Genomic DNA, 12,859 nt, shown 5'->3' with positions numbered 1-12,859 from the left:
GCAGCACCGTGACATACAGCGCTGACAGCAGCACCGTGACATACAGCGCTGACAGCAGCACCGTGACATACAGCGCTGACAGCAGCACCGTGACATACAGCGCTGACAGCAGCACCGTGACATACAGCGCTGACAGCAGCACCGTGACATACAGCGCTGACAGCAGCACCGTGACATACAGCGCTGACAGCAGCACCGTGACATACAGCGCTGACAGCAGCACCGTGACATACAGCGCTGACAGCAGCACCGTGACATACAGCGCTGACAGCAGCACCGTGACATACAGCGCTGACAGCAGCACCGTGACATACAGCACTGACAGCAGCACCGTAAGCAGCCCCAGGAGGAAGTCAGCACAGCACAGGGATGGTGTGATCCCCTCATAATAAGAACCCCCAGGAGGAAGTCAGCACAGCACAGGGATAGTGTGATCCCTTCATAATAAGAACCCCCAGGAGGAAGTCAGCACAGCACAGGGATATCATAAGCAGCCCCAGTAGAAATATGACACCGCTCAACCTCTTCAAAGAGGAGGGTAGGGGCATATAGTACGGTGTGCTTTTTTGGGTCAAGGAAGTGAGCCAAATGAATTAAGAAGGTCTGTGTGCTTGATTAAAAAAATAGTTTATAGACATATACATGGTCTACTGGTCACATGTGTTGAATTCCTCCGAGATCCATGCCTCATTCATTTTTAGAAATGTGAGGTAGTTAACACTGTGGTGAGCTAGGCGAGTACGCTTATCGGTCACAATCCCCCCTGCTGCGCTGAACGTCCTTTCGGACAGGACACTGGATGAGGGGCAAGCCAACAGTTCGATTGCAAATTGGGCAAGCTCTGGCCAGAGGTCAAGCCTGCCCACCCAGTAGTCTAGGGGTTCATCACTCCTCAGAGCGTCCACATCGGCCGTTAACCCAATGTAGTCGGACACCTGACGGTCTAGGCGTTCCCTGATGCTGGATCCGGATGACACCTGTCGATGGGTCGGCTGAAAGAATGACCTCATATCCGAAGTCACCAACACATCTTCAAACCGGCCTCTTCTTGCAGGCGCTGTTGGATTGGTACCCGCAAATCCTTCTCTGGGAGTGGGAATTGCTCCTCTGCCAGCGCACGCAAAAGCAGAATGCAGCATTTCTCGAAGCAAGGCCTGGAAGTGCTGCATTCTGACAGCCCTCTGCGACGGCGGTAACATTTCCGCCATTTTGTGTTTGTACCGGGGGTCTAAGTACGTTGCCACCCAGTACTGGTCCTTGACCCTCATGCTTTTTATACGGGGGTCCCTATTAAAACACTGGAGCATGAAGGCCCCCATTTGCACTAAAGTGGAAGCGGTGTGGTGGCCTGGCTCCTGCTCATCATCCAGGATAATGTCGTCCTCTTCATTCTCCTCTCCCCATCCACGCACAACAGGGATCCCAGAAAGGTTTAAAGCATGCTCTTCTTGCTCCTGCTCATCCGCCCCGGCACCATCCTCCTCTGACTCCTCATCAGACTCCTGTTGTTGACTTGTCTCAGATAGAGTAGCCCCCCCTGGGAATTCATCCAGCATTGCGACTTCCTCATCTTCCCGCTCCTGCTCCTCCACAGCCTGATCAATGACACGACGCAATGCACGCTCCAGAAAGAAGGCATAAGGTACCATGTCACTGATGGCGCCATGGCTGCGACTGACCAGTTTGGTGATCTCCTCAAATGGCCGCAGAAGTCTGCATGTGTCGCGCATGAGCAGCCACTGGCGCGGTGAAAAAAAACCCAGCTCCCCAGAACCGTTTCTTTCGCAGAGTTCATACAGGTAGACGTTAACTGCACGTTTCTGCTGGAGCAGCCTATCAAGCATATAGAAGGTTGAGTTCCATCGCGTCGGGCAATCGCAAATAAGACGTCTGACCGGCAGATGGTGTCGCCGCTGAATGTCAGCAAGGCGAGCCATGGCCGTGTAAGATCTTCTGAAATGGGCCGAGATTTTCCTTGCCTGCCGCAAGATGTCCTGGACCCCAGGGTATTTGACAAGGAATCGCTGCACGACCAAGTTTAAGACGTGTGCCATGCACGGCACGTGCGTGATTTTGCCCTGTTTCAATGCGCTAAGCAGATTGGCACCGTTGTCACACACCACTTTACCAACTGTCAAATTGAGCGGTGTTAGCCACTCATCTGCCTGTGAACGCAAAGCTGAAAGGAGTGCCGGGCCAGTGTGGCTCTTTGCTTCCAGGCACAACAGACGCAGCACGGCATGGCAACGTCTCACCTGGCATGTGGAATAGGTTCTGGGGAGCTTGGGCGGTGCAGTGGAAGAGACGCTAGCAGCGGAAAAGGAGGAGGCAGCTGAGGAGGAGAGGGAGGAGGATGGAGTAGGAGGAGGAGAAGAAGAGTCAGGCCTGCATGCAATCCGTGGCGGTAAAACCAAATCTACACGGGTGCCACGGGTTACATGCTTGACGGCCGTCAGAAGGTTCACCCAGTGGGCAGTAAAACTGATATACCTTCCCTGCCCGTGTTTGCTAGACCACGTGTCTGTGGTCAGATGTATCTTGGCACCGACACTGTGTGCCAGAGATACATTCACTTGCCGCTGAACATGGCCATATAGCTCTGGGATGCCCTTCTCTGAGAAATACTTCCTTCCTGGGACCTTCCATTGTGGTGTTCCAATGGCCACAAATTTGCGAAAGGCCTCCGAGTCCACCAGTTTATATGGCAGTAGTTGGCGGGCTATGAGTTCTGACAAGCCAGCCGCCAACCGTTGGGCAAGAGGGTTATCCGGCATCATCATTTTTTTACGCTCAAACATTAGGCCCACGGAAGCCTGCCTTTTTGCAGAAAAATGTGAGCTTGGCGTGATGGAAGGTGGAGTGGAGGACAATTGTGAGGAGAGAGGAGAAGGAGAAGTAGAAGACGAGGCTGGACGGTGAGAGCCTGCAGTGTGGCTTTGTGTGTTCCGTTGCTCCCACTGGGCTCGGTGATGGCTGCTCATGTGCCTTCTTAAGGCGGTCGTCCCTAGGTGAGTATTGGGCTTACCGCGACTAACGCGTTGACTGCAAAGATTGCAGATGGCAACGCTATTGTCAGCAGCGGACACGTTAAAAAAAGCCCACACTGCGGAGCCATGTGCCGGTGTCCTGGGAGCGCCAGATGTGACCGTACATGGTCGATGACTCGCTCCTGATACATTTGCAGTCTGCTTTGTCCCTGCTGTGCAATGTAAGTCATTGCTGCTTCTCCTCCCTATCTGCTGGTCCATATCTCCCTCTGAACTCCCCTCCTCTTCCTCTCTTGTGGGCACCCACGTGACATCACTAGACACGTCATCATCAACGTCACCTTCCCCACCGCTATAAGTAGAGATCTCGGAGTAGGCAGCAACACCGGGGACCAACCTCCTCCTTGGGCTGATCTGGGTACTGGCGTCAGACTGCTGAGTAGCGCTTGTTGCTACCTCCTCTTCCTGATCCAATACCAAGAGTGGCTGCGCATCAGAAATGTCCTCTTGATATGGATCGGAAAATAATTCCAGTGACTCAAGCGGAAGGTATGTGGTGGTGGTGGTGGTGGTCGTGTTGTTGGTGGTAGTGTCTTTGGGGGTGCACATAGCAGAGAGTGAAGAAGAGGGTGCAGATCGAGAGGATGAGGAGGGTGCAGAAGAGTAAGGCTGAGCGAGCCACTCAACCAAGTCTGGTGCATCCTTTAAAGTAATTGAACGCACCTTCTGCAACTTCCCACTTTGGCTCAAGCCTGTTGCTCCTGCCCTACCCCTACCACCCCTGCGGAAGGGCCTGCCTCTTCCTCTGCATGTCATTTTTTAAATGACCCTGTGACAAAACTCTTAGTCCCTATACCGCTGAAGGACTGCTGCAGTATAGGTGAGCGGTCAGCAGTGGTGCACGTCAACCCTATCTATTGTGGACCTATAGCGGTCCTTACAGAACAGCAGACTGTACCGCACTCAAGCCTATGTACCGTAGCACCCTATACCAAGTTACCAGTCCTTATAAGAACTTTTGTGGAACAAGCAGGTTGTGTGTTAGTGATTAGCAGACTGTACGTCAGTCCCTATACCGCTGAAGGACTGCTGCAGTATAGGGCAGCGGTCAGCAGTGGTGCACGTCAACCCTATCTATTGTGGACCGATAGCGGTCCTTACAGAACAGCAGACTGTACCGCACTCAAGCCTATGTACCGTAGCACCCTATACCAAGTTACCAGTCCTTATAAGAACTTTTGTGGAACAAGCAGGTTGTGTGTTAGTGATTAGCAGACTGTACGTCAGTCCCTATACCGCTGAAGGACTGCTGCAGTATAGGTGAGCGGTCAGCAGTGGTGCACGTCAACCCTATCTATTGTGGACCGATAGCGGTCCTTACAGAACAGCAGACTGTACCGCACTCAAGCCTATGTACCGTAGCACCCTATACCAAGTTACCAGTCCTTATAAGAACTTTTGTGGACCAAGCAGGTTGTGTATTAGTGTTTAGCAGACTGTACGTCAGTCCCTATACCGCTGAAGGACTGCTGCAGTATAGGGCAGCGGTCAGCAGTGGTGCACGTCAACCCTATCTATTGTGGACCGATAGCGGTCCTTACAGAACAGCAGACTGTACCGCACTCAAGCCTATGTACCGTAGCACCCTATACCAAGTTACCAGTCCTTATAAGAACTTTTGTGGAACAAGCAGGTTGTGTGTTAGTGATTAGCAGACTGTACGTCAGTCCCTATACCGCTGAAGGACTGCTGCAGTATAGGTGAGCGGTCAGCAGTGGTGCACGTCAACCCTATCTATTGTGGACCTATAGCGGTCCTTACAGAACAGCAGACTGTACCGCACTCAAGCCTATGTACCGTAGCACCCTATACCAAGTTACCAGTCCTTATAAGAACTTTTGTGGACCAAGCAGGTTGTGTATTAGTGTTTAGCAGACTGTACGTCAGTCCCTATACCGCTGAAGGACTGCTGCAGTATAGGTGAGCGGTCAGCAGTGGTGCACGTCAACCCTATCTATTGTGGACCTATAGCGGTCCTTACAGAACAGCAGACTGTACCGCACTCAAGCCTATGTACCGTAGCACCCTATACCAAGTTACCAGTCCTTATAAGAACTTTTGTGGACCAAGCAGGTTGTGTATTAGTGTTTAGCAGACTGTACGTCAGTCCCTATACCGCTGAAGGACTGCTGCAGTATAGGGCAGCGGTCAGCAGTGGTGCACGTCAACCCTATCTATTGTGGACCGATAGCGGTCCTTACAGAACAGCAGACTGTACCGCACTCAAGCCTATGTACCGTAGCACCCTATACCAAGTTACCAGTCCTTATAAGAACTTTTGTGGAACAAGCAGGTTGTGTGTTAGTGATTAGCAGACTGTACGTCAGTCCCTATACCGCTGAAGGACTGCTGCAGTATAGGGCAGCGGTCAGCAGTGGTGCACGTCAACCCTATCTATTGTGGACCGATAGCGGTCCTTACAGAACAGCAGACTGTACCGCACTCAAGCCTATGTACCGTAGCACCCTATACCAAGTTACCAGTCCTTATAAGAACTTTTGTGGAACAAGCAGGTTGTGTGTTAGTGATTAGCAGACTGTACGTCAGTCCCTATACCGCTGAAGGACTGCTGCAGTATAGGTGAGCGGTCAGCAGTGGTGCACGTCAACCCTATCTATTGTGGACCGATAGCGGTCCTTACAGAACAGCAGACTGTACCGCACTCAAGCCTATGTACCGTAGCACCCTATACCAAGTTACCAGTCCTTATAAGAACTTTTGTGGACCAAGCAGGTTGTGTATTAGTGTTTAGCAGACTGTACGTCAGTCCCTATACCGCTGAAGGACTGCTGCAGTATAGGGCAGCGGTCAGCAGTGGTGCACGTCAACCCTATCTATTGTGGACCGATAGCGGTCCTTACAGAACAGCAGACTGTACCGCACTCAAGCCTATGTACCGTAGCACCCTATACCAAGTTACCAGTCCTTATAAGAACTTTTGTGGACCAAGCAGGTTGTGTATTAGTGTTTAGCAGACTGTACGTCAGTCCCTATACCGCTGAAGGACTGCTGCAGTATAGGGCAGCGGTCAGCAGTGGTGCACGTCAACCCTATCTATTGTGGACCGATAGCGGTCCTTACAGAACAGCAGACTGTACCGCACTCAAGCCTATGTACCGTAGCACCCTATACCAAGTTACCAGTCCTTATAAGAACTTTTGTGGAACAAGCAGGTTGTGTGTTAGTGATTAGCAGACTGTACGTCAGTCCCTATACCGCTGAAGGACTGCTGCAGTATAGGGCAGCGGTCAGCAGTGGTGCACGTCAACCCTATCTATTGTGGACCGATAGCGGTCCTTACAGAACAGCAGACTGTACCGCACTCAAGCCTATGTACCGTAGCACCCTATACCAAGTTACCAGTCCTTATAAGAACTTTTGTGGAACAAGTGAGTTGTGAATGTTTAGCAGACTGCAGCAGAAGGGCAGCAGTCAAGTATAATATCCTTTCTATATTTGGAAGAAAGAATATTATACATGTACAAGCCTATTACTGTACCACTGATACCAGTCCTGAAAAGAACCTTTGTGGAACTAATAATAACAGCAAGTCTTTAAAATTACCCTCACTGCCTGACAACACTGCTTCCTTCCTGTCCCTATACAAATTGGCAAAAAAAGAGAACGATTAGTGGTTACTGGAACAGCTCTTTTGTGGACCTTGATAGTAACAGCTAATGATGATGATGATGATGATGATGATGAAAGACTAATCTGGCTGTCCCTGTAGCATACACCGTCCTTTCCCTTTCTCTAAACTAACAAAAGACACTCAGGCTGCTGCAAGAATCAGCAGCACAGCAAACCTATCAACACCTAACACCTATACCAGTCCTGAAAAGAACTTTTGTGTACCAAATAGCTAGTGGTTTATCTCTCCCTACTCCACACAGGAACCTGTCCCTATCGTAACAGAAGAAAGAATGTAAAATGGCCACCGGATCGGGTGTATTTATAGGTTAGGGGGAATGTACAAGTGTCCATGTGCTGTCATGTCTCAATTGGCTGTCCTGTATCACATGATAAACGTGTCACCAAAGGTTAAAGTTCTTGTATACATTAAACACGTAAGTCCGCCGCGGCGAACGACGGAAAAAGGCGTTCGAACGTGCGGACCGCGAATGTCGGAAATTCGCCGCGAAACGACCGCCGGGCGAACCGTTCGGCCATCACTAGCGAGGAGCTGTCGATGGCTTGGTACTCTAAACGCTCCTTGTGCTTTTACCATCTGATAAGCGCACTTTTTTGTCGGTGGTGGGACACTATAGTGATAAGGAAGTGTGGAATCACTGTGGTGCGATCGTCTTCCTTCTTTGAACAACATAAGGTTTCCATGGACTTTTCTTTATAGTTGTATAGTTTACTGATTCATATTATTTGGCGCAGCTCTTTTCATTTTCTATCTATGTTTATGTGTGTGTATCCCACAGTGGAGCAGCAGCCTTATATCTTGTGAACATTCATTTGTAATCCCTTTTTTTGTATTTATTTTTAAGATGAATTTCTTGGATTTTTATCTGAGAAAAAATTTTTTTTTCTTGCTTGATATTTTTCTTCTTGCTTGATAAGTAAGAAAGAAATTTCCCTATTTGGGGTCTCAGCACGGTTTTATTTTCTTTTGTTAGTCTCATGGATACATACAAACACCAGAACATTCATTTAAAAAAAGGATAAAATAATGCAAGGTTATGGAGTGCATTATCTACAAAGTGCAGGGTTCTGGGATAAGCTATGTACAGAGTGCAGGGTTCTGGGATAAGCTATGTACAGAGTGTAGGCTTCTGGGATGAGCTATGTACAGAGTGTAGGCTTCTGGGATGAGCTATGTACAGAGTGCAGGCTTCTGGGATGAGCTATGTACAGAGTGCAGGCTTCTGGGATGAGCTATGTACAGAGTGCAGGCTTCTGGGATGAGCTATGTACAGAGTGCAGGCTTCTGGGATGAGCTATGTACAGAGTGCAGGCTTCTGGGATGAGCTATGTACAGAGTGCAGGGTTCAGGGGTGAGCTATGTAGAGTGCAGGGTTCGGGGGTGAGCTATGTACAGAGTGCAGGGTTCAGGGATGAGCTATGTACAGAGTGCAGGGCTCTGGGATGAGCTGTGTACAGAGTGCTGGCTTCTGGGATGAGCTATGTACAGAGTGCAGGGTTCTGGGATGAACTATATACAGGGTGCAAGGTTCTGAGGTGAGCTCTATAAAGGGTGTGGGGTCCTGGGATGAGCTATATACATGGTGCAGGGTTCAAGGATGAGCTACATACAGAGTGCAGGGTTTTTTGATGAGCTACATACAGTGTGCAGGGTTCTGGGATGAGCTGCTAAGAGTGCAACAACAAAACAACACAAAACAAAAATAACACATTGCATTTAAAGCATAGTGTTTTTTAATTAGATCAAGAGTTATTGTAGCTAATAACAATAGTCCTCTTGTTAGCATGTCTGTAGTCACTCTTGGATGACCCGTGTGATAGTGGATGGCAGTATGATGGGAGGGGCATCATGGAGGGCAGTATGGGGGACAGCATGACTGGAGGGGGTCAGTATGGGAAGGAGGGGAGTGACCATGAGCATCCTCGGGCCAGGGTATATTTCTCCTACCTTTCCAGCAGCAGGAAAAGCCTTCAGGTGATACCGGAGTCAGGGGGCGGAGTCAGGGCAGAGCTTGCAGTCCTAGGTACGGATGACTGTTTGCCTCTACACTTTCTATGCAGCTAGTGCCAGGCTGGATAGGAGGGCCGGCAGGACGACATATAGGAGAACTGATCGAGCCAGGGGCCGGAGAATAATGTAACAGCGGTCTCCGCCAGCCATGGGTCCACCACAGTGAGTGACAGTGGCGATTCAAGGGCCGAAGTCCCTTTCTCTGTCTCAAAAGGGAGATGCCAGGGGTCTGTTCCCCCCAACAGGGCTGATAAAAATTAATTTTAATACATAAAATATTTAAAAGGTTAAATTGTTAAAAAAAAAACACACACACACTGACACCGTCCACCCCCCCCCCCCCCCCCCAAAACAAATAATAATAAATAAAATTGTAAAAATTAAAAAAAATAAAACATTTAACAAAATAGAATTGTAAAATAAATAAATAGAAAAACAGTCCACGGGTCATCGGTGCTGCATATTAGTGCCACTGTCATATGACATTAAAAAAAGTATCGGTAATCGGTATCATCAAGTACTTGAAAAAAGTATCGGTACGTGTACTTAAAAAAGTGGTATCGGTGCAACCCTAGTCTAAACAGTCCCCTGATGTCTCTTTTTTCAGACAGAGAAAGGTACTGAGGACATAGAGTGCTTATTCCAGTTGTTTGCAGGCTCAGCTGCACTGCATATGAATGAATAGAAGTCCCTGTACAGAGGATCCTACAGTATTCATTCACAAACTGAAACATAGTAAGCAAATGTATCGATACCCTCGTAGGGACTGCTGGTAATTGAAGTCCATTTGTCACCCTGCCCAGCCAGTCAGACATTTTTTAAGTCACTCCTCAGACAGAAACCGGTTCTTGCACTAGCATTTTTATTGAGGGGAATTAACTTGGATGGGGATAGGGTAATTATGAGATGTCCAGTTGTTTGTAGAATGGATTTAGGGACTTAAAAACGATATATATCTCCAGTATATACACCGCCTCTCTTCCTCTAGCACAAAACATGCTTGCAGTCTATCACTCCCAGGACCAGATAGCACTGATTTGCAGGCCTGACAATGACTCAGTCAGGCCGAAAGCGAATGTCCTTTGCAGGCAGAGACTGTGGGCCCCTTTGATGTAGCAAAAATACAGGTAGTCCCAATGCTAACAGTCCACGTGGCTACTGATCCCAGCACCACCTCTTCAGGCCCTGTCAGCTCTCCTGGCTGCAGCTGTCTCTCTCCACTGCCCATGCCATCACAGTCCACTCCAATGGCTCTGCACCCACCCCAGACTGCAATCTCCCAGTCCTCTCAGGCATGCCTCCCCAGTCCTCCTAACTGTGTCACCCACCAGCCCTCCTGGCTGTGAACTGTTGTTCCTCTCTGGAGACTTGCCTGGCAGTGCTCTTCTGCTGTCCTCTCCTTCCATGTCACCTGTCCAGGAGATCGCCATGTGTCTTGAGTGGGTCCTGTCCGCACCCGAGCCCCAGGCCTAAGGTCAACCCCACCCCTGCAGAATGGGGAACTCCCTCTGTGCCACAACAGCCTAGCACTCCATCTCCAGCTTCCACACCGAAAAATTCCTCTGCATCTGGTCTGACCCTGAGTATTTAAGGAGGCCTGTCCCCTGCCAATCCAGGTTTGGGATTGGTCAGGGCTCCTCAGAACACTCCAGACAGCTCCACCTCTTCTCTCCTCCTTCCTTTCCAGAGCATTCTAGCACGTTCTGGAAAGAATTGGGAGGTCTCAATGATGCTGCCCGTGAGTCACCCAGCTCTGCCTGAGTCACTCCCAACTCAAATCAAAACAAACAGGCTTGGCTGGCAGCCAAACCTAAAATATACCTACTCTAAAAATCTCTGCACACTTCTAGCACACTGGAGGGTGCTGCACAAAGTTTACTATGCTTCAGTGTTGAATGAACACACATTGTGTTCATTCAGGAAGGGTCTGGTAAACATGACATGTTTACCAGCACCCCTGCTCTCCATGCTAATACCGATCACTTGCCCCAGCAGCCACTGAAGCCGGCAAGAGGGGAAAGAGGGGAAGCTGGCCAGCAGTAGGGGGAGATCTGTAGGGGAGGATTGAAGCATGTGGGGAATCTACTTTCAAAGATAAATCCTCTGTGGCTTCCCTATGACACCCAAAGCTGGAAGCTAAAGGGGAGCCTCAGGGGAACCATGCTGTAGGGGTGGGAAACAGCGGGGATGGGGGGGGGGTCGATTACTCCTAGTGTGCAGTTTGTGACAGGGCACAGTGGGTAATCTGCATTAGACACTAGTCCAAAGCAGGCCCAAGGAAGCTCTAAAAGCCGACAGCTAATTGTAGTCAGGAACACCTCTGCCACCTCTGACTGGTTGCCGACTTTGACAGCTTCCCAGCGGGATAGTTCAGGCAGCTTCGGACTAGTGTCTGAGACCACCCAAGCTCATCTGTGCAAGCTACCTGTCACCTGCCTGTGGTTAACAGGTAGATTGCAATTAATGGGTTGCCAACTCCTGGTCTAAAGTCTATCTTTAATACAAATATTTTTTTTTTTTTTATCAATGACACCATTATTGAATGTGTCAGAGTGCATATGGGGCTTTAGAACAATTTTAGTTCATCTGCACATCATTTACTATGATGCCGGGAGTTCTAAATGAGGGAGATTGGGAGATTTTCATTTTTGAAGTCCCTTAATTCACCCAACTGTGCAGGATACATTAATTAACCTCTTGCCAACCAGCCGTCATTATACTGCGGCAAGTCAGCTCTCCTGTACAAGCGGCCGTAGGTGTACGTCGGTCTGTGAAGGGAGGCTAGCTGTTGCACATGCCTGCCATACGCCGCAGGAGCATACCTGCGGGTCCCACAGACTTGATGTCTACCGAGGCAATTCCCCGCTCTGCCTAGTGACATGCCAGAGATCCTCTATTCCCAGTGATCGAGAACAGCGATCTCTGTCATGTCTTAGGTAGCCTACAGTTAGAACACATTGAGGGAACACAGTTACCCCCTTGATCACGCCCTAGTGTTAACCCCTTCTCTGCCAGTGACATTTATACAGTAATCAGTGGGTATTTTTAGCTCTAAACGCTGAATAAATGACACTGGTCCCAAAAAAGTGTCAAAGGTGTCCGATCTGTCTGCCGCAATGTCACAGTCCCGCTAAAAATTGCTGATCACTGCCATTACTAGTAAAAAATCTAAAATAAAAATGCCATAAATCTATCTCCTATTTTGAAGATGCTATAACTTTTGCACAAACCAATTAATATACACATATTGCAATTTTTTTTTTACCAAAAATGTGTAGAAGAATACATATTGGCCTAAACAGACGATTTTTTATTTTGGGATATATATATATATATATATATATATATATATATATATATATATATATATATATATATTATAGCAAAAAGTAGAACATTTTTTTTTTTTTCAAAATTGTCTGTCTTTTTTTGTTTATAGCGCAAAAAAATAAAAATAAAAGTACCACCAAAAGCAATCAGGATGACTGGGGGTTGGGACTTTAAATGAAGCAGGCAGGTGTAAAACATTTAAATTTATTGGAAAATCAATGGTAAGTTGCATGAGGATAATCATGACATGTGAAGGACTTATCCCCCCAGTCTCTTCCATCCCCCTAATAAAATCTCCAATCCCTCCCCACAAAAAAGTAACAAGGTATTGGAGTAAATGGCCTTGCCGGCCTTTTATTAACAAAATTAACATAAACATAAATAAATAACATTTTAAAATAAACTTTATAATAACCTTCTCTGTACTTTTTATGGGTCTTAGGGGGGGAACCACTTGTAACCGGAAGGTACCTGATACCCCAGCTGGGTAACAACCATGTTATATCTCCATATAACATACATCTCCTACTCCTCCTCACAGACCCAAACCACTGCCACTACTGCCCCTATTAAATACGCTCTACATAAGGGAGGGTGGGTGGGAATCTCTCTCCCCGCCGCTCACGACTGACGTCACTTCCTCCCCTTGCCTCCTTCCTCTCCCGGCAAACAGATACCTCCTGCTGAGGCACCTCCCCTTTTTCTTAAAGGGAACATGCCTCAGCCTCCCCCCTGACAGCGTGACTGTGCAGTCCGCACATGTCATGCTGTCCCTACGCTAATGCTCTGCTCCGGGACTCCCTTGACATGTGAAGGACTT

The sequence above is a fragment of the Lithobates pipiens genome, unplaced genomic scaffold (assembly GCF_037356315.1).
Source record: "Lithobates pipiens isolate NorthernLeopardFrog02 unplaced genomic scaffold, aLitPip1_a1.2 Scaffold_28, whole genome shotgun sequence".
Classification (NCBI taxonomy): Eukaryota; Metazoa; Chordata; class Amphibia; order Anura; family Ranidae; genus Lithobates; species Lithobates pipiens.
This window is presented reverse-complemented; position numbering follows the sequence as displayed.